We start from the raw sequence: 22,956 nt of genomic DNA, 5'->3' as shown, positions 1-22,956 counted from the left end.
GAGGAAAAAACTTACTGAAGCATCTCTAAGGGTGAGATTATCTGAATTCAGTTTGATTAGACATAGATTTGTGCATTGTATTTTATTTTGCTTGGTGACTTACTTTGTTCTGTCTGTTACTACTTGGAACCACTTAAATCCTACTTTCTGTATGTAATAAAATCACTTTTTACTTATTAACTCAGAGTATGTGTTAATACCTGGGTGGGCAAACAGCTGTGCATGTCTCTCTATCAGTGTTATAGAGGGTGAACAATTTATGAGTTTACCCTGCATAAGCTTTCTACAGGGTGAAACGGATTTAGTTGGGTTTAGACCCCACTGGGAGTTGGGCATCTGAGTGTTAAAGACAAGAACACTTCTGTTAGCTGCTTTCAGGTAAGCCTACAGCTGTTAGGAGATGTGATACAGACCTGGGTCTGAAGTCCTAAGCTGATGGGACAGGAAAGCACGGGCAGAAGTAGTCTTGGCACATTAGTTGGCAGCTCCCAAGGTGGGTTCTGTGATCCAACCCGTCACACATACTTTCACAGGAATGGTGAAAAGTACATATCTGACATGAGCTACTCCCCTTCCCACATCCAGTTTCTACTTCAATACATAAGAGGTGCTGGAGCTTCTCAATGAAATGATTGTTAGGATTCTTTAACATGGACAAAACAAGGTATTTTCCCTGAGCCTTTTCTTTGGAAACAGCTAAACTATTTTTGCTGAAGATTTCCAGAAATAAATTCAGCCTGAGGCAGACACCCAGCAGGAAAAATTCAGCCCAAACAGTTAAAATTTGGCAAAGTTATAAGTAATTTTAAAGAGGGCCTTAAAATAGAAAGGATCAGATAACCTTATCTATAGGCAGTGCTACCTGCACCCCTGTAATAACATAGGCTTACATTTTCAAACCTAGATGCTTATGGCTAGGCACCTAAATCCATATTTAGGCCTCTAAATAAGTGTGCTGGGGCCAGATTTTCTGAAGTACTAAGCATCCACAACTCCAGTTTAAATCACTAGGAGCTATAGATGGTCAATTCCTCTGAAAATCAGGCCAGTTATTTAGGTGCCTAAATTTTAAATATGGATTCAGGTGCCTAACTTTAGGCATCAAGTTTTAAAATCCAAAGCTATGATACTTTGCTAAAAGCCCTTGTAAAATTGTCATTAACTGTATTTCTTCTCCCAGCATCACTGATCAGCAAAGTATTTGCATTTCAAGGCCTTAGAGGCAGGCGATCAGGGCAGCCCTTCTGGATTCCAACTTCAGGGGGGTGACAAATCGACATCGAGGGCGCGACGTTGCTTGGCCACACAGTTGTTTGGTTTTTTCCCCCTTTCTCTTTCTCTCTCTGCTTGGCCACTTTGTTTTTGTTTTTTGCTCAACTGCTTCTCTCGGGGGACACCAAAAACGTTTTCCACTCTGGGCAGCAGAACACCTAGGGCCAGCCTTGTTTCAAACCCTTCTGCAACTGCATGCTCAAAGCAAGGAGGGAGATAGTGAGTCCTACAGTGTCAGTTGACTTCAGTGGAAGTTGTGGGTGCTTGGCCTCTTTGAAAATCAGAAATGTTATTTAAATGTCTAAATATGGATTTAGACATCTACCTTTAGACATCCGCATGTGAAAGTATTTACCCTAAGTGTCTCACCCAAAGAGATACAGCTAGAAATTGAACCCACAAGTGGGGGATTCCCATTCCCTTGCTCTAACCTCAAGAGCAAAATTCTTTCAGGATTGTGTACTTGAATTTGAAGAATCATTTGCTTTTCATTTGAAATTCTCCTGGTGCTGATATTCACCAAAATCAGGCTTGGTAAGTCTGGAATTGTCCTGTTTAGATGGTGGACACCAAATCGGACCGAGCTCAACTACCTTATTATGCATCATAAGGCACGTAGCAACCATTCCGCTATCATATTTTATCATGTCAATCATGCAGTGCTTTTCTCACACTCAGGCAAGGAGGAAACAATCTCACTTTCTTGACCCAAAGCAATTTTTCATTTATTGGAATTTGATACTTGTATTTTATTCCTAATATATTCCAGTGAACCTCTTGGAGAGAGGGGTGGCAGGACAGGTACAGAAAGGAACAGCCATTTTGCTCTCCCTGCAACCTTTAAGAAGCTGCAGTTGCTATCAAAAATTCTGAATGATGAGATTATAAAATATCTCAGAGAACTAAACTATCACGTTGCTATGGCAGTTGAAAGAGTGAAGATTGAAATTTGTGGATCCAGGACTCGAGCGATTACATCAAACCAATAAAACAAACATCAGAATTGTAAACTAAGTAAACAAATATTTGTCCTAGAACCATCTTTCCCATTCTTCATATATACAGCTGTATTGCCTCACTTGTGTACTGTACGCTTTTAATTTTTAATGACTTGCTAGTCTTTGAGGAAGATGTTCATTTATTGTAAAAATCATTCTTTTTGGTGGCATATCTCACCAAAGAAAATCTTATTTCTATAAATTGTGTGCAGTAACACAGGGCCGCCCAGAGGGGGGGGGCAAGAGGGGCAATTTGCCTCAGGCCCCGAGCCCCACAGGGGCCCCCACCAGAGTTTTTCGGGGCCCCTGGAGCGGGGTCCCTCACTCGCTCCAGGGGCCCCAGAAAAGTCTTGCGGGGCCAGGCGCAGGAGCTTCTTCGCTCCCGGTCTTCGCCGGCGGGGGTCCTTCCGCTCCGGGGTGGAAGGACCCCCCCGCTGGCGAATTACCGCCGAAGACGGAGCGGGACCCGCTGCCGAAGTTCAGCTGGGTCTTCGGCGGTAATTCGGCGGCGGGGGGGGGGCCCCCCTTCCGGGACCCGCCGCCGAAGTGCCCGAGACCAGCGGTGGGCCCCGCCGCTGAATTACCGCCGAAGACCGGGCTGCACTTCGGCGGCGGGTCCTGCTTCGGCGGTAATTTGGCGGCGGGGGGGGCCCACCGCGGGTGTTCGGGGCACTTCGGCGGCGGGTCCTGGAAGGGAAGGCCCCCCCGCCGCCGAAGACCCCGGGCCCCCGGAATCCTCTGGGCGGCCCTGCAGTAACATTTTCTGGATTTGCATTTTTTCCAGTATTATTTATGTTCATTCATTAGGCTTATGCTCTTCTATAGTCCATTAGCAAATAAAAGCATCAGTGTCAATACACAAGGGCTTAAAAGAAAGAGAGAGAGAGAAACATCATTTGATTTTATTATTTTGTTTATGTGAGGAAACCTGTTTTGTAATGTTATATATTATTTTCTGCTTCCAGTTGTAAAGCAGACTTCACTCTCATGATGTAGCCACAGACACAATCTGTGATGTCATAGGACTTATTTGTGGAGTGTTTGCTTCTTTTCCTAATAGGGTTATAACCCTTAAACACAAAACCGTAACAGTCACCTGAACAGTATTGAGGCATTATAGCTTCTCAAAGGCATGAAATGTGCAACAGTCAGATGTCTTGAGCCTTTGATATAAAAACAAGTTTGATGAAGTTGGATACGTGTTGCTTGTTATGCATATCTGTTGAAGATGGAACCTGAAAGCCTTATTGGAGTATGTTATTGATCGTGTTGTATGAAATACGAAAGTGGAAAGGATCCACAACTCTTTTTCCTTATTTAGTTCCATTCTTTTAAGGTTTTGGGTGGGTGGAATATGTCTTGATGCAACCTGAACTGCCACTAAAGGTAATCTTCGTTTACCAGTGAGACTCTGCAGGGAGCATCCTGGTGTCTGAAATCAGTTTACTGTTTCTTTACTTTTTATAATTTTTCAATCATTATTTAATTCCTAAATTATTGCATTAACTCCTTGATGTCCATATATAGCTTTCCACTAGGCTAGGGTTCCCAGCCCACCTAAATTTCTCACCTCTTCTCTCTCTCACATACTCCCTCGTAGCTTAATTTTGTGGAGGCATTGAGCACCTGCATCTCTCATGGATTTTAGTTATAATTGCAGGTGCTAAGCACCTCTGAAACAATAGGTCATTAATTCCTAACACACTGGCCTTTGAGCCCAGTAGATATGTGGCCAGATCCCCAATCAGTATTGCTCCATTGACTTCCATCAATTTACATTAGTTGATGATCTGACCCTTGTGCATAAATCTTGCCTTGGGCTACAAGTGAAATGATTCTGGTGGGTCTTATTCTAATTCCTAATTTGTGTCAATCACAAAACCAGCACACAGTTTGGTAAAATAAAGCCAGATATTCTCTGGTTCTGCTAAATTGCCCTCAGCTCAGCATGGGCTGCAGGGGCAAAAATGGCTTTAAAGGGGACTTGCAGTCCCCTGATCCTAGGGCTGTCTAGTCACTGGTCAGGTCCCGGGTAAAGGGCTGCTCTACGTTATACCCAGCTGTTATGAAGAAGCTGTTGGGAAAGCCAGGAATTGCCAAATTGTAGAGATGCCCTGGAGACTCCTCACCCTTTACTCCAGACTGCTCACTGGCCCTGGGTCTGAGACAGAGGTTGCCTTCCACTGGCCAGTTAAGCTGGCTTGATGGTTGCTTTGTGCATGGGCCACAGGGCAGAGTAGCCTTAATGGAGCAAACACTCTGGCCTATTGTCTCCGCTCAGTCGATCCTTTGCTAATCTACAGGTTTTAAAAATCAAAAATCAGAGTGCAAACTGATACATCAGATTGTGGCCTGACTAGATTGATCAATGAGATGAATGTGGCCACAGTCCTAGCTTCCCCTGCCTTTTTTCCAACTGATTAGTCATATATACCCCTTCACCTGGCATAAAATACAGATGGTCCTGCACTGGTTTATGTGATGGGTGTAAAAAAACAATTTGTTTGTGGTGTGATTGTAGCTGTGTTCATCCCAGTCCTGAAGATCTCAAGATGAAAAAATTGTCTCTTTCACCAATAGAAGTTGGTCCAATAAGAGATATTATCTCATCCATCTAGTCTCTCCAAAAAAAACCACAAAACTTTTTCAGCATCTAGTTAGCGCCAGTTGCTAAGAGGTTAAATCACACAGTGATGTCACAGTCTGTGATGTTCCATTGTTCACTGGGTGCCAATGTGTCAATTTTATTGGATCACATGACTGGCTGGTTCTGGAGATGATCTGCTGTTGACTTCTCTTTCCAATAAGCTCTAGATCAACATTTAGATTTCTCTATGCTGGATTTGGCTGGTTAGTAACTGTGAGTAAAGCCATTCTGTTAGTATCTAGATGACTGTGAAACATACCTACTACTGCTGTCATGTCATATTCTTCTGCCGAACAGTGACTGGAGCTGGGGATAGCGGAGAAAGGGCTATTTTCATGTAAGAAAATAATCATAAAGGGTATCGTCTGGATTTCTGAGAGAACCTTTTAAATCATGATATTTTCATTTCAGAAAAAAATCCAGCAGGACTAGAAATCTAGAAACATTAGACTCCATATCTTGTGGTAGAGTTGTGAAGCACAAGGTCAAAGAACAATTTCCTTCAGCACTCAAGAACTGAATGTATGTGTTTATTTATAGCATATCTTTGCAACCGCTTGCCCCATAATATTTAATTGTCTTTTAAAATAATTGTTGGTTTTGTTTCAACTGGAAGAAAGAACAAAGTGTAAGGCATTTATTATTCAAGAGTTTACAAGGGCAGTAAGCACAGAGACAGGTCTAAGCCACAAAGTTTAGAACTGAGCCTGCCTCAGTTCATTATAAAGGTTGGGGACCAGTCACAAAGTGTGAATCCAAATTCACACTTTCCAAAAGTTCCAGGGTGAGTTCAGAGCCCAGGTTTTGTCAACCTCTGAAAATGGGAATAAAACCAATAGTATATAGTATTTGCCCTACAGGATCAGAACACTGATCTATTAAATCCAGTATCCTGCCTCTGGCAGTGGTCAATACTTGATGCTTTAGCAGAAAGCTTCATTCTGCACTTATCCCATTAGCCACTGCCATTATGTATCAAGAGAAGAGGGGTAAAGAGGAAGGATTCCTTCCCATACTTTTAATTTCTGCTCAAATTTGCACTTCAGCATGTTCTTCTTGCAAATATAGCCAGCAAGATAATAGCCATCTGCGATGCTATCAACCTTTCTCTGGGGGAGGCGGAGCACATTGTCAGTCATGTAGACCTTTGAGTCCAGTGATTAAAAGGGACAGTTGGAAAACATGACTCAATGAAGTTACTGAGCTGTCTGTATTGTGTGTTATCCCCCATGCAGGAGGTCAGTTTCAGCCCATACATAGTATGCCTTTCGTGAGTTTCCCCACGCTCCAGAGAGTAAAGAGGGATGAATTCTTTGAACAAGGTAAAACCATTAGTGCTTCCTAAACTTCTTCAAAAGGCTTTGGATCTGGCCCCTTCTTGCTAACTATCTGATAGCACTGTTGTAAGGATTAATCAGATAAGGGGGAATTCACCCCTGTTCAGGGGGCTAGAACAAGGGTTATGTACCACTTAGTTTCTTGTGCTGCAGTAGGGTGAATTTTACTCTTAGGGCATGGCTACACTTGTGAGTTAGAGCACATTAAAGCAGCCCAGTGTGCTGTAACTCATGACGCGTCCACACTGGCAAGGCATGTAGAGTGCCCAGACTCTGTGGCTAGAGCGCTCCTGGTGCTCCACCTCGGCGAGTGGAATAACGTTTGATGCGCCCCTGCTGGAGCGCCGTGGCGCCAGTGTGGATGCCCTGGTCTGTTAACACGCTCTGATCGGCCTCCAGAAGTGTCCCACAATGCCTGTTCTAGCCACTCTGGTCATCACTTTGAATTCTACTGACCTGGCCTCAGGTGACCAAGCATCAGACCTGCCCTTTAAATTCTCTGGAAATTTTGAAAATCCCCTTCCTGTTTGCTCAGCCAGGCATTGAGTGTTCTCAGTGAATCTTTCCAGGTGACCATGCGATCCCCAGTATGGAGCAATGACGAGGTGCTGGACCTCATCAGTGTTTGGGGGGAAGAAGCTACCCAGTCCCAGCTGCGCTCCAGCCATAGGAATTACGATACCTTCTGGCAGATATCAAGGGACATGATGGAAAGGGGCCATGACTGGGACACACTGCACTGCAGGGTTAAAGTGAAGGAGCTGCAGAATGCCTACTGCAAAGCCTGCAAGGCAAGCTGCCGCTCTGGTGTGCCCCCGCGACCAGCCATTTCTACAAGGAGCTGGACGCGATACTTGGGGACGACCCCACCTCCACTCCGAGGACCACCATGGACACTTCAGAGCCCAGTTCAACAAAGCAGGAGGAGGAGGAGAAAAGTGGGAGCGAGGATGCTGAGAAGGAGGAAGACACCCCGGAATCCCTAGATGCATGCAGCCAGGAACTGTTCTCAAGCCAGGAGGAAGGTAGCCAGTCGCAGCGGCCGGTGCTTGGGGAAGGATAGACACCAGAGGATGTTCCCGGTAAGTGGCTTTTATTTTGGGAAGGAAGTTATTCAGTGCAGGCTCTTGGTGCGAGGAGGGTTAGGGCTGCATGCATGCCTAGATGCGGAATAGGGTGGTGATGTGCTCTCTCACATTGCAGTAATCAGCCTCAGTGATCTCTTCAGAGGTCTCATCGAGGAGTTGGGCAATGCGCTTGCGCGGGTTTCTTGGGAGAGCCACTGTGGTCCTTGTCCCAGTCAGTCTAACTTGTCCGTGCCACTGTGCCATGAGGGGTGGGGGGACCATTGCTGCACACAGGCAAGCTGCATATGGGCCAGGGTGGAAGCCGCATTGCAGTAGAAGACCCTGCCTTGCTTCCCAGGTCTCCCTCAGCAGCGAGATATCTTCCAGGACGAACTCCTATGGAAAATATGGGGACAGTGTTCAGTATAGGGGCCTCCTGCAGTTGTTGGCTCTCCCCAAGGCACAGAAACCCAGAGGACAGTACAGCCATGAAACAATCAGTCCCCCTTGACCCTGTGCTTACTCACCATTTCGGGGCTCCCAGGGGTTAAGTGCGCTCGCTTTGGACGGGCAAATTATGCTATTGTGTAAACTGTGCTTGCCCTTAAGTACAGGGGAATCATTGCTCTGTCTTGTGTGAACAATGCTGCCTCTGTTAAGTGTTGCATTTTGCCTTTACAGATGCAACCTTGAGATCTCAGCCATCTGTGTTATCACCAGCCGAAAGTCTCCAAAGAATTAGGAAGAGGCCACGTAGAAGCAAAGAAGACATGCTGCATGAAGTAATGCAGCAGTTCCTTAACGAGAATCTAAAAGCGCAGGAGTGGAGGGAGAGTGAAAGGAGGATCCACCAGCAGAATGAGGAGCGCTGGCACAAAAGCGTGGAACTCCGGCAGCAAAGCACAGATTGTCTGATAAGCTTCATGGAGCACCAAGCGGACTCAATCCAGGTGCTCATAGCCATGCAGGCGGAGCACTACCGCAGCAGCACCTCCTGTCCCAAAACTCTTTCCCTTGTGCCCCTATGTCACCTCCAATGCACTTTCCCCAACATCTGGGTTCTTATCGCCGCCAGCTGCCTCCAACACCTGTAGCTTCACCACCCAGCCCTGAAAACTATGACCCTTACCCACTGCACTCAACCCCCATCACCATGCATTATAGCCATCCTGAAGTGCAGCATTCATTGCCCAGCACTCCAGCTGGGAAGTCTGAGTATGATAACAGGACATACGCAAATCTGTGATTGTACCATTCCCCACCCCACCCCACCCTCTTGCCCTTTCTGTTTCCCAAGCAGTTTTGTTTCTTTTCAATAAATGAATTTTTTTCATTTCAATAAATGGATTTTTTGGCTTTGAAAACATTCTTTATTATTGCATAAAGTAAAAGATAACTTAGCCCAGGAAAGCAACAGGCACTGCAATCAGCGTCGCAAACACAGGTTCCTACTAACGTTGGAACCACTGCACTTCACTCCCCTGCAGGGCACCAGACATTACTGGTGGCTTTCAGCCTCAAATTGCTCCCTCAAGGCATCCCTAATCCTTGTAGCCCTGCGCTGGGCCCCTCTAATAGCCCTGCTCTCTGGCTGTTCAAATTCAGCCTCCAGGTGTTGAACCTCCAAGTTCCATGCCTGAGTGAATCTTTCACCCTTCCCTTCACAAATGTTACGGAGGGTACAGCATGCGGATATAACCACAGGGATGTTGTCATCGGCCAGGTCCAGCTTCCCATACAGAGAGCACCAGCGGCCCTTTAAACAACCAAAAGCACACTCCACAGTCATTCTGCACTGGCTCAGCCTGTTTTTGAACCCTCCTTGCCGCTGTCATGGCTCCCTGTGTAGGGTTTCATGAGCCATGGCATAAGGGTAAGCAGGGTTTCCAAGGATCACAGTGGGCATTTCAACTTCCTCGATGGTGATCTTCTCATCTGGGAAAAAAGTCCCAGCTTGCAGCTTCCTGAACAGGCCAGTGTTCCGAAAGATGCATGCATCATGCACCTTTCCAGGCCAGCGTGCATTAATGTCAATGAAATGCCCACGGTGATCCACAAGCCTGGAGAACCATAGAGAAATACCCCTTCCGATTAACATACTCGGAGGCTAGGTGAGCTGGTGCCAGAATTGGAATATGCATCCCATCTATCACCCCTCTGCAGTTAGGAAAACCCATTTGTGCAAAGCCAGACAATATCATGCATGTTACCCAGAGTCATGGTTCTTCTGAGCAGGATGCAATTAATGACGCTGCAAACTTGCATCAACACGATTCCAACGGTCGACTTTCCCACTCCAAACTGGTTCATGACCGATTGGTAGCTGTCTGGAGTTGCCAGCTTCCAGATTGCAATAGCCACCCGTTTCTCCACCATCAGGGCAGCTCTCAAGCTCGTGTCCGTGTGCTGCAGGTTGGGGGTGAGCTCCTCACACAGTCCCATGAAAGTGGCTCTTCTCATCTGAAAGTTCTGCAGCCACTGCTCGTCATCCCAGACTTGCAGGATGATGTGATCCCACCACACAGTGCTTGTTAACTGAGCCCAAAAGTGGCGTTCCACGGTGGTGAGCATGTCCGTGAATGCCACAAGCAATCTCATGTTGTATGCGTTATTTGAGTCCATATCCTCATCAGAGTCCTCACTGTCAGTGTGGATCTTAAGGAGTAACTCAACTTCTAAACATGACATGCTGGCGAGTCTCTTCAGCATATTCCTCAGCAGTTCGGGCTCCATTCCCACAGACCGAAAGGGAAGACAGAGCACGCAGTACAAAAAACATTGAAAGATGGCGCCAATGTGGACGGAAGCACAGAGATTACTGGGATGCGAACCGATGCATCACGGGGCATTGGGACAGGACCCAGAATGCCCCAAACTCCCCTCCCTCTTCCCACAAGCCACAGCACCAGAATGGGAAGAGGTGCTCTGCAGGATAGCTTCCCATAATGCACCGCTCCCAATGCCACTGCAAGTGCCGCAAATGTGGCCAGGCCAATGTGCTTGCAGCTGTCAGTGTGGACAGACTGCAGCGCTTTCCCTACTGTGCTCTACGAAGGCTGGTTTAACTCAAAGCGCTCTACATTTGCAAGTGTAGCCATGCCATCAGTAAGTATTTGTACAGTGTTTTGAAGATGTGAAGTACTAAATAAGTACCAAGTGTGACGATGCACTCCATAATGTTTCATGGAAATATGCTCATGAGTGTGAATAAGATGTAACTGGAATATCCTTTATGCAAAAGATCTCTTGTAAGGTATCATAACAAAGGTTATAACCTACTGAATATATTCCTCCTATTTGTATGCATGTATCATCCTTGTATTTGAAGCTAGAAATATGAAGTATAACTCTGAGGTCCCACTATAATTATGCAAAGTGGGGGCCATTAATGGTGGGTTAGAATCTTGATGGCTCCCATTGACTAGGACAATTGTTGTAAGTGGCTCTGTTTACCTGCAAACCTTCCTGTGTACATGTGTGCCAGCCCATGGCTAATGAAGAATGAGGTCTCGTGGGACATGTGACCAGGTCAAATGATACTGGAATCCATCTTAAATCTGGTACTTTTCCATTTAGAAGGAGGGGTGGGGACCCAGAGAGACAAAAGATTCCCGCCTTGTGCCAAAGCTATAAAAGGGGATGGAGCAGGACAAAGAGAGCTCCCAGTCATGAGAAAGCTCCTGCTTTTCACCTAAGATGCCTGCTGGAACTAACAAGGACTGTACCAGGGGAAAGGATTGGGCCCAGACTAGGAAGGAGTCTAGTCTGTGAAAGGTTTCAGAGGGGTAGCCATGTTAGTCTGTATCAGCAAAAACAGCGAGGAGTCCTTGTGGCACCTTAGAGACTAACACATTTATTTCGGCATAAGCTTTTGTGGGCTAGAACCCACTTCATCAGATGCATAGAGTGAAAAATACAGTAGGCAGTATGAATATACAACACATGAAAAGATGGGATTTGCCTTACCAAGTGTGGCGGGGTCAGTGCTAATGAAGCCTGATCCACCCTGATTGAATTGGCAACTCCCTACTTTTCTGTGGTACTACAAGTGCTGGGGATCACCAGGACAGTCAGGGAAGGTGCATGAGCCACACATCTTTAAGAACACAGGCCCGTTCAGCAGGGCTGGCCCACAACATTTTGGCACATGAGGCAGGGAGCTCAAATGATGCCCCCATGCCCCCTCGCTTGGTCCAAAACTTTGAAAGGTCTCAGTTCTGCCTTCTTCCTGTTCTACTCCTCTCATGGTACTGCTCTGCTACCTACCCCAGTAAAAGAGAACTAACAACTTAAAATGCCTTGTTCAAAAATTTTAAGTAACACTTAACTTTCAAACACCTGAACAGCAAATGTAATTTTTCTTGTCTGCATAGTAAACATTGGCATTTTTATCTGTTTGAATAATCAAAGTGGTGCTTTCCCTGCCTTCTTGGTTGCAAAGATTTGAACTGCTTCCTCAAGGTCCACACTTTGGGCCAGCTCATGCTCTGTTGAGATGGTTGCAAGGCCGACCAGCCTCTCCTGTGTCATTGTGGAGCATAGATGTGTTTTTATTAACTTCAGCTTGGAGAAGCTGCATAGGTATGCTCCAGTTGTTCCATTGCTCCAGATATATCAAGGTCAACACCTTGGAGTCTCTTGCTTACAACATTTATTTCAAACAGTATGTTATGCCACAACACTAAGCCACACAGAAATTTGAAGTTATGTATGTTTCTGATGATTACAGTTCCCTCTGCTACTGTTCTCCCACGAACAGTTCCTGTCATAGCATTATCCTCCATAATGGCAACTGTGGCATCATCTATCTTCCCGATTTGGTGTTTGATAGGTTTTATCACCTCCACTTGACTTTCCCATCGTGTGGCACTCAGTGTCAGAGAAGATGTTCCCAGATGTTGCTTCAAAATTTGTCATTGATGAGTTGATGCAGAGAAAAATACATAGATGCTTTTGAATTACATTAAAAAATTCAGCAGCCTCACGAGATGCTGATGCTGCATCACTGACCACCAAGTTCAATGAATGAGAACTGTATGGGACAAAAAAAGCTCGAGGGTTTAACTCTCGGATCCGTGTCTGCACTCCTCTGTTCTTTCCTCTCATGTTGGCACCAGTATCGTAGCCCTGACCTCTTATGTCAGCTATCACAATTCCCATATCTTCTAGCTTTTTAAGAAGTACATTTGTCATACCAGCTCCTGTAGTATCATCAATGTCAATAAATTCTAGAAAATGCTCTCTGACAGTCACCATTGCAGGAACATTTTCATTAGGTTCTGTTGTTGTTACAAAACTCACCATTAAAGTCATTTGTTCCATATGGCTGATGTCAGGTGTGCAGTCCAGAATAACAGAGTAATATCTTGCTGACTTCAGATCTGCCACAATCTTCTGTTTGACTTTTGTTGCCAGTAACTGTATGATCTCATTTTGAATCGTTTTTCCAAGGTAGTGGTGTGGGTACATTTCTCAGGTGGTGACTCTTCTTGATGCTCCTGGAGTACAACATCAAACTCCGCCATCAGCTCCACAATTTTAAGGAAGTTTCCATGGTTTGTCACATATAGCTGATCTGAAGTGCCATGCAGTGCTAGGTTTTGGGTAGCAAACATTCTCACAATGACACTTCAGATCAGCTATATGTGACAAACCACAGAAACTTCCTTAAAATTGTGGAGCTGATGGCGGAGTTTGATGTTGTAATCCATAAAGACAATGGATTTCAAGAGGGCAGACTTTAGCAAACTGCCTGGAGCACTGGAGCGGGGCTGAGCTGCATGGTGCAGCCTGCGACCCAGTGCCCCAGCCAGAGTGCTGGAGCGGGGCTGAGCCGCGTGTTGTGGCCACCGACCCAGCGCCCCAGCCAGAGCATTGCAGCGGCCTCCAACCCAGCGCCCCAGCCAGAGCACTGGAGCAGCCCCCGACCCAGCGCCCTGGCTGGAGTACCACAGCGGGGCCGAGCTGCGTGGTGCAGCCTGCGACCCAGTGCCCCGGCCAGAGCGCTGGAGCAGGGCCAAGTTGCGTGGTGCGGCCCCCGACCCCACTCCCCAGCGGATCAAGCAGATCAAGCCTGCTGACCGTAGTTTGCCCACCCCTGCACTAGCATCTCCTGCTGCATGTCTCTCCCCTTTCCTTGTGCTCTCCAAACTATCCCTGTCCATTCTGTCCACAAGTGTGATCCTCCAAACCCTGTGCTCAGTAGCCCAACCACCAAAAGTCTTGCAGGATCTCTTGGAACATGTCATCCTACATCCTCTTCCTTCTCCCCCTTGTCTGGCTGAGCTGCTCTGCTGGTGTGGATGGAGAGCCCTCAAGGCCACATTTCCATTGCAAGAGATACAATGCACAGAGGTGAACATACTCACAATCGTACAAGATACATGGAAACATGGTATACTGAACTCACTCCTCTTGAGCCACACAAGTTGCAAGCACCACGTTCTCACTTCTCCTTGGGATTCATAGAGCACAGTTACAGTCCCAGCCTTGGTGAGTATGGCCTGGAGGGGAGAGGGAGTGGGTTGGGACAGTGGGAGAGGGGGTTAGTTCACGAGCATGAGTATCTGCAGATAGGGCAAATGAACTGAATGCTGGCACTGTTTTCCTCTGGCAGTGGTGATTTTAGCTGATATTTCACTTCTGAGGGTAACAGCTCTTGCTCACTTCTGGCTGCAGACTGGGGCTATATGCTGCTAGCCTGAGTGGTGCAATGGTGCCTGCTGGAGTAATTGCTGAGTGGTGTGGGAAAGAGTCCTACTGTGGCAGAAGAAACCAGAAACCTTCAGCAGAGGATTACAGACTACCTTCAGAAAACGTTCCTCATGATCTCTATGGAGGATTCAAGGGACATCCTGGTGCACATAAATAAACTGTTTTGCATGGCTCCCTGTGCCTAACTGTACAGGGGAATGAGAGGCAGATAACCGATAGAGGCAGAGTTGCTATTTCACTACCTCTTCTAGCATGATTTAAAAAAAGAGAGTAAATGAACAGATGTGTCCCTGCAATATCAAAGCAAACTGCATACTTACTAGAGGTTCCTGCCCCTGCATCAGGCTCTCCCATGCTGCACTGTAGGGACTGCCTAGACTGCTCTGGAATAAAAAGACAGGTCCTGGCTTGTGGTGCCACTGGATCCGCCAGTTGCCTGGCCACCCATACTCCTTGTCCTCCTTGTCCAATCAACTGTGGGAGCTGCTGTGCTCCAAGTGTGCAAGGCCATTAATCGACTTCTGCTACGAGGGGTAGTGAGTCTGGGAAATGTGCAGGACATAGTGGATGGTTTTGCTGCGATGGGGTTCCCTAATTACGGTGGGGCAATAGATGGCACGCATATCCCCTTCTTGGCACCAGACCACCTTGCCAAAGAGTACATAAACCAAAAGGGATACTTTTCAATGGTGTTGCAAGCACTGGTGGATGGTCAGGAAAGGTTCATGACGCACACATCTTTAGGAACTCGGGTCTGTTCAAAAAGCTGCAATCCGGGACTTTCTTTCCAGACCACAAAATGAACAATGATGACATTGAGATGCCCATAGTTATCCTGGGGGGCCCAACCTACCCTTACTCATGAAGCCATACACCGGCAGTCTGTACAGCAGTAAGGAACGGTTCAACTATAGGCTCAGCAAGTGCAGAATTGTGGTCAAATGTGCCTTTGGTCATTTGAAAGGGTGCTGGAGAAGTTTACTAACGAGGTTGGACCTTAGTGAAGAGAACATCCCTCTGATTATAGCTGCCTGCTGTGTGCTCCATAATATAAAATATAAAAAAAGGGGGGAAATTTTCCACAGGGGTGGGCAGTTGAGACAGATCACATGGCAGCCATTTTTGAGCAGCTAGACACCAGGGCAATAAGAAGAGCACAACAAGGGGTGCTGCGAATCTGTGAGACTTTGAAAAGCCGTTTCAATAATGAGTCACAGCAATGTGAGCTGCTTGTCTGCATTGTGCTTTCCCAACCTTCACCTGCCATGTATCACTGTCCCTGTTAAGCCAACCTCCCACCCAAGACCACTGCTTCTACTCAATAAAGAACATTTATTTCTCGAATCCATCTACTTTGTTTAACAAACATAAGTAAAGAGAGAGACCAGGAAAAAAAAAGATAACCTTGGGGGAAAGGGGTTATAAAGTTGGAACCGGAGAAATTTTTTCAGCTGTGTAACATAACACCACATTCCAGACCATCAAAGGTCTGTGAATGGGTGCCTTCCATTCATTGTACCCTCCCACCTGAGTTAAGTGAAAGAGATAATGGACTTTTCGCCCACGCCTCATGGAACGTTGCGGGGAGGGTGATTCTGTGCCAGGCCATGCTGGCTGGCTGTCCACCAGGGGCTATAGAGGGACTCTACCCTCCTGCTTCTGTTCCTGCAGTTCAACCAGACGCCTCAACATGTCTGCTTGGTCCCCTCATAATACGAAGCATCTCATCCTGCACTGCACGCTCTTGCTCATTGGAAGCTTTCCTGCTCTCCATGTCCATGTCTAACTTCTCAGAGAGTGAAATCCTCCACGCTCTCAGCTCTGTGTCAGCTGTCCAGGAGGCATTCATTATCTCAGTGAACATGTCCTCCCGCATTCTCTTTCTCCTCCTTCTAATCAGCGAATGTCTGCTTTCGGGTGTTGACACACCAAAGGACACATTTCCAGCTGTCAGTCATGGGAAAAAATAAAGGACCCATTGTACATCAATAAAATGTTTCCATAGTAAGGCTGTTTTCATTTTTAAAAAAATCCTTATTACACTAGGTACAAGCCATAACATAATCAGAATCCGTAACTGTTCACTGCACCGTTTTGCTGTTCCAGCCATGGTGAGTAGACTCCTCCCCCCAAGTCATGCGTGACCACGCTTTTAATGAAGTTTATGGTAGGCTCATGTCGGGAGCAGAGGTAGCTAGCCGAACAATGGCCCTTCCCCATAGTACCACGGGAAGCTGTTAACAAATGGGGTGTGAGAGGGAAAGTTTTCACTCCCGAATTGCGGAATCTCACATGTGGGGCCCCAGTCCCCTATCAGCCACTTTAAACTACTTGCTGACCCATGAAGAGCACAGTAAAGGCACATTAGTGGTCACGTGGTTTGGCGATCCGGAATGTGTGGGGGGCCTACATGCCCTTTTTTTTTTTTCTTGTAAGGGCACTTTTAATGAGAACTTCCCTCATTTCCCCTAGGGGACCCTATGTGATATCAGTCTCCTGAGGGTAACAGAGGTGGAAAAGAAGGAGATGCTGCAAGTGTCTGGGTATCGACCCGGTCCTTATGGTGCTATGCTGTGTACCGCAATGATGCCAGCGGAATTAATTCAGGAGTTGCATGGGAAAGTGTCTTACCATGGTAGAAGAAATAAAACTGCCCTGCCCAGAAACCTTTTGCAAAGGATTGCAGAGTACCTCCATGAAAGTTTCCTAGAGATATCCATGGAGGATTCCCGGGCTATCCCAGTCCACATAAACAGTCTTTTCCAGGGTCCCCCTTCTGCGTAGCTGGAGCAGCCTCTTGTAAGCAGAGAACCACAGCACCTCGTTTTTTCTTCACAGTAAACATGCAATACCACTGAGTGTGTGTGCCTGCTAAAGTTTAACTAGACTTCCATTGTAACTGTATACTCACCAGAGGTGCCTTCCCCGGCATCACGGTCAGCCACTGTGATGTCCTGCACCCCACAGGGCTCCAGGGTTAAAAATATTTCCTGGCTCTCGGGGAGAATGGATCTACTGCTCGCTCGCCTGTCTCCCAGTCTCCTCCTCCTCCTCTACCATATTGTCCTCCTTGTTGTCCCTAGACTAACACACCTATGAGGTGCCTACGTTGCTTGTGGGGGTGCTGGTAGGGTCACCCCCGAGAATCACATGCAGCTCATTGTAGAACCAGTATGTGTGGGGTTCAGCACCAGAATGACTGTTCGCCTCCCTTGCCTTCTGGTACGCTTGGTGAAGTTCTTTTATTTTCACATGCCGTTGCTGTATGTCCCTCATGTAGCCCTTCTCCCCCATTCCACAAGCGATCTTCTGCTGGATTGGCACTCTGCCTGCACAGACTCTTCTCTCCACATAACGATGAGCTCCACCAACTCCTGTGCGACCAAGCTGGAGCGCGTTTGGGGTGTGTAATCTCCATGATCAGCTGTGCTCAAGCTGGCATGTTCCCAGTGCTGATCAAACAGGAAATGGGAAATCAAAAATTCCCGGGGTTTAGTTGGGGAGGGGCTGTTTCCTGTGTACCTGGCTGCCGTGCAGCAGAGTTGAGAATGATCTCCAGAGCGGTCACAGATGAGCATTCTGGGACACCACCTGGAGGCCAATTAAGTTGAATTACACAACGCTGTGTCTGCACTAGCTTGCAGTCGACCCATGAAAATCGAATTAAGCGCTATGCCTCTTGCAGAGGTGGATTATAGAAGTTGACATTAGAGGCAACTTAGGTCAAAGGAAGCCACCTGTTAATGTATGTGACAACCAGGTCCTTTATGATGACCCAACTTTTTAGTGTAGACCAGGCCTTACTCAGTTCCCCAGCTATAAAATGGGAATAATACTTCCTTTCTCCCACCCTTTGGCTTGTCTGTTTAGATTGCAAACTCTTCAGGGCCAGGACGGTCTGTTACCGTGTATGTGCACAGGGCTCAGCACAATGAGGCCCTAGTTTTGGTTAGGACCTTTAGGTAGTATTGTAATATAAATAATAATGGTGTACAACCAGATTCTGGTCTCTCCCAGTATAAAGTTGTTCAGACATTCCCCATTCCTCCTGGCTTGAAAGAGAGGCATTTGGCCAGGCCTGGAAAGGAAGGAGACGAAGTGCAGGCAAAAATGCTTTAAAAAGAACTAGCTTTGACACCAGCAATTTATTGCCGTATACGACACAGGTTGGGGTTTGTATTTACAGGTGTGTGGAAAGGCCAATCTGCAACTAATCATTTCCTTGTCTTTTTTTTATTTTCAGCTGGAAAGTACATTTTAGGTGCTGTGATTGCTGCATGCATTTTTTGGGGCTTGATGTATGCTTTACTCATGTGGTTCTATAGATGGTAAGTGCCTACTGTGCTACAAGTGTTACACATCACGCTATCAGTTTTAGCTGTGGAACTATATATAAAAAAGAGAGCTTTTAAAGTAAGTAATCAAAGAAACCAGAATGTTACTGTGCCAGGGAGAACAGAATATTCAGAGACTTCCCTAGGAACTATTTTATGGGGTGAAAGAATATCCATTGTGTAATCACAATAACATCCTTCCAACAGGGTGCTAATTCCAGTTAATTCACAGCTGTTGGGTGATTAGGAGCGATGAGGCTTGCTACGTACCAGAGGTGCCTGCATTAGGCAGCATCGGCACCATACAGTCACTGTCCATCATACCATATCTGACATATCCATGCTTAGGTATATACAGGGCCGGCTCTAGGCACCAGCGCGGCAAGCAGGTGCCTGGGGCTGCCAACGGAGCGGGGCGGCACGTCCGGCTCTTCACTGGCAATTCGGTGGTGGGCCCCTCAGTCCCTCTCGGAGGATAGGACCTGCCGCCGAATTGCCGCCGGAGAATGAAGCAGCAGCGGTAGAGCTGCCACCAATCGCGTCTTTCCCCGCCCCCCCCCACTTGGGGTGGCAAAAACGCTGGAGCCAGCCCTGGGTATATAGCTCCTCTACTAGACATGAGTGCTGCGTTTATTACTGTTGTGGCAGAGCTCTGACCTTGCCCCCGTAGGTCCTGCGCTCCTAGGTGGTTTATGCTAGCCTCAGTGGCTCATTGTGACCCTCCACGTAGCCCTTCTCTCTCTAGGGCTTCTCTCTCTCAGTACAGTCTACTGAGCCCTTTTCATCAGAGGCGTGCAAGGAGGTTGGTGAGAGAACTCCCACAGTCTCTGTTGTTCCTAGGGGCTTGTTTCAGAACAGTTTAGCCTCCTGTCCTGACAGGGGTCTGACTTCCCCTCCCAGGAGATGTTCCTGTAGTGGTGGGTTGGGAGGAACCTGGCCTGCCCTGTTCTCCGGGTTCTGGCTCAGGGACCCTAATGGTAGCAGTTGTTGGCAGCCAACCTTTCACTGCCAGAGTTGCTACATTTCCCTGGGCCACTTCCCCACAGCTCTCCTGCTTCTCCCTTCTTCACCCTTTCCTTAGGGCTCCCTTACCGATGGTTGGGGGGTGTCTTCATTAACCAGCCCTTCAGCCGCACTTCCTCTCCTCTGGCTCTCCAGCTCTCCTCTGCCTGACTGTAGTGAGCTCTTTTTATAGTATCAGCGGGGCCTTAATTAGAGTCAGGTGGTCACATTAGCTTAATGGCCTCACCTGACTCTTTGCAGGTTAATTAGAGTCAGGTGTTCTCATTAGCCTGGAGCAGCCCCTGCTCTGGTCAGTCAGGGAACAGAAAACTGTTAATCCAGTGGCCAGTATATCTGCCTTCTGCTATTCTGCTGTACCCAACTGGCCTGGGTCTATCACACTGCTGTGTTCCAAAATCATTATACAAACAGCTTTAGTCATAGAAAAGCCATCTTGGAATGACAAAGTAATGGATTTTATCCTTCCTGTATCCCTTGGCTGATGATGGACTTGATTTTGTAGCTACATTGAGAACTATGCTCTCTAATAGGCTGAGCCCCTTGCAATGTCATTTTAAAAAATTACCTACATTTTTGTTTTTTATAGCTAAGACATTTCCAGGGGAAACAATAGACTCTAGAACCTACAGTCTACTATAGGGGTGACGGCCACCGTCTGTGCTGACACACGGGTGATTGAGCCAGGGACCTGCAGAGCTAAAAGGAGAGCTGCTACAGGTTGAGCTAACACTTTCTAGCTCAGAGTGCTAGCAGATCCATGTCCCCTGTGGATCAGGCACAGATGGCTGAGGAGCACACAGCAATAGGCTACGCCTTTGTGACTTTACTAGTAGGGCAATTATTGAGCCCAGTTCCCGAGATAAACTGCCCTTGGCTCAGGACCTGAGTGGAGGTGGACAGGAGGGACTGTACAGTACATTTGCACTTCTATTCTGGGCCTGGCCAGGGAACTGTGTGCCCCCGGCACAACTCTGAGCAGCTGCTGGGCTACTCGAATGTGCACCTTGCTGCAGATGTCCCCAAAGGTCCTTTCCACTAGCCATGAATAGCAGGAGCACCATAGTACTCAGTCCATTCCCCAGGCAATGGGCTGGTGACCTAGAACTGCTAAACTTGGCACTACACCACTCCAGGGTTTCCCCTACATCAGTTCCAAATAGATCTATAGCTACCACTAGGGGCGGATTTAGCTGTGAGATTAGTACATTCTAAGGCTAGACTTTAAGGGTCAAATTATCCCTATTTATATCCTGTTAACCCCCTCTAAAGACAATGATATTGCAGTAAGGGCAAAAGTCTGCAGTTTTAGGTCCATCCTTCACTTGGACTCCTTTTTCGCACTTGCATCATTGAGGGCAGAATTACTGTTACTTAGACTTTTAAGTACACAACTGTGCCTGAAAGTCAGGTGCTTAGATGCCACAAGTGACCATGATTGAATTCATACCTGTTTATACCCGCCATCAGCTGGTGCAAAGGGGGTTGTTGGCTTTGGACTGCTTTGTGCTCCTTTGTGGAACTTTCCTACTGTGTAGAATGGAGTTGGTCTAATGATCTGGTGGAACAGTGGTTCTCAACCTGAGGTCTGTGGACCCCAGGGGGTCCATGGACTATGTCTAATAGGTCTGTGAAAGACTTAGGGTACGTCTATACTTACCATCCGGGTCGGTGGCTAGCGTTCGACTTCTCGGAGTTCGATATATCACGTCTAATCTAGACGCGATATATCGAACTCCGAACGCGCTCCCGTCGACTCCGGAACTCCACCACCGCGAACGGCGGTGGTGGAGTCGACGGGGGAGCCGCGGACTTCGATCCCGTGGCGTCTGGACGGGTGAGTACTTCAAACTAAGGTAGTTCGAGTTCAGCTACGCTATTTGCGTAGCTGAACTTGCCTACCTTAGCTCGACCCCCCCCCCCCTTAGTGTAGACCAGGCCTTAGACTGAAAACTGACTGTACAGAATTCAACTATATATACAGACAACAGATTTCCAAAGGGGTCCACACTGCCATTTGAAATGTTTTAGGGGACTGCAAATAAAAAAAGGTGGAGAACCACTGTGTTAGAACACGCATCAGAAAAAGGAAGAGATTAAATTAGAGGCAACTAGATATTAAACAAAAAAAGGTGATAAACAACAAGGTGTGATATTAACGTTGGTTGTTGTTATTGTTTCTAACTCCTATTTAGGAAGTGTGAAAAAGAAGAAAAGAAAAAGAAGGATGGAAGCTGCGGGAGCTGAGTAACAGTTTATGGTTTCCTCAAAAAAACCCAAACAACCAACAACTTTTTCCTTGAATTATGATGAGCCAAAGCCAGTAATTTAGTTACACTGTGAATAAACAGTGCAAATCTAGTGCTAGCTGAGTGTGGCAGTGTTGCCATCCCAGTTTGCTCCCTCTTGCAGGGGCTAGATCTGTGCTCACATTCTCCACCAACTTGTGGCAGGGCTGGTCTCTGCAGCACCCCCCTCATGGCCCACCATGCCATTGTTCACCCTGCCTCAGTTTTCCCCACATGGGAGACATTACTGCATAGGAGAGTTTATCAGCACCACTCAACAAGGTACAGGTAACAAACTTGGACAATAGTACCAAGAACAACACAAACAAAAGAGGTTTCTGCTCCTTCTGGATTCAGCTGTCGGTTCTTTCCCACTCTCCTACAGAACACTGACTCTCAGGGCTTTTCCCCTGTAGTGGTCTCCCTTCTTCCAGGGCCAGTCACAGGAGTGAGTAAGCAAGCAAGCAAGCTTTCCTCTGTCCTCCTCCAGGCTACCTGCCTGGCAGTTACCCTTCTCAAGGGCCTACAAGAAGAGCTAACCAACCTTCTGCAGCATCTCCACCTCCTGAGTTCATAGCAATTTGTAGCTATCCCCTGACCCCTTCCTAATTGGGTCTAATGATTAAACAGGGCCATCTGATCCCTAGCTGATCAGGATCAACTGGAAAGGTAGCTGATCTATCATCGGTGGGGCTGGGCCCAACTCCCATTAAAGGGCCAGCCAGCCTGTAACACAGATGTTCAGAACTTTAGTTTGGGTAGACCTCAACCCATCCCTACTCCTGTGCTTTTAGGCCAACTCCTTCCCTCCACCAGTGCACAGCAGCCGGCCATGTATTCAGGAGAAGTATAGAGAGTTCTTCAATCATATGTATGAAAGCTATGTTCAGTGACACTGAGAAGTGTGGTCCACTGAGGAAAGTCAATAGATGGAGGAGACAGAAGCAGCCTGAATTGAGAGTGAAGTGTTTTCTGCCCCGTATGTATCTTTTAAGAGAGATACCTGTGGAGAACTCTTTTTAAAGAGATACCCATCCAGAATAGCTCAGCTGAGCTGCTCTCTACTCAGTTTTGCATTAAGGACTTGTCTATGGTTTTGTCTGTACTTAGGATTAGCATTGATTCAGTAGCTGGTAGCTAGCATCCTTCTCATGTGTAAACCTTAGGCATAGACAAGGAAAACTGCAATTTCACCAGCTGAGCTGATTCTAGTTTCAGGCAGGGTAACTGGCGTAAACTGGCTTTTCTTGCTTACACTTTCAGTTTGCATCAATGTGGC

The 22,956-nt window shown here is 47.0% G+C and overlaps 1 long non-coding RNA gene across 1 annotated transcript; it reads left to right on the top strand.

Annotated features, from left to right (window-relative positions):
• Positions 1–5,001: 5,001 nt before the first annotated feature.
• Positions 5,002–21,756, top strand: LOC120404900. Its single transcript, XR_005598241.1, has 5 exons — positions 5,002–5,130; positions 5,329–5,439; positions 6,153–6,239; positions 18,279–18,363; positions 21,585–21,756. It is a non-coding gene; the product is annotated as an uncharacterized LOC120404900 (long non-coding RNA).
• Positions 21,757–22,956: the final 1,200 nt, after the last annotated feature.

The sequence above is a fragment of the Mauremys reevesii genome, linkage group 4 (assembly GCF_016161935.1).
Source record: "Mauremys reevesii isolate NIE-2019 linkage group 4, ASM1616193v1, whole genome shotgun sequence".
Classification (NCBI taxonomy): Eukaryota; Metazoa; Chordata; order Testudines; family Geoemydidae; genus Mauremys; species Mauremys reevesii.
This window is presented reverse-complemented; position numbering and strand designations above follow the sequence as displayed.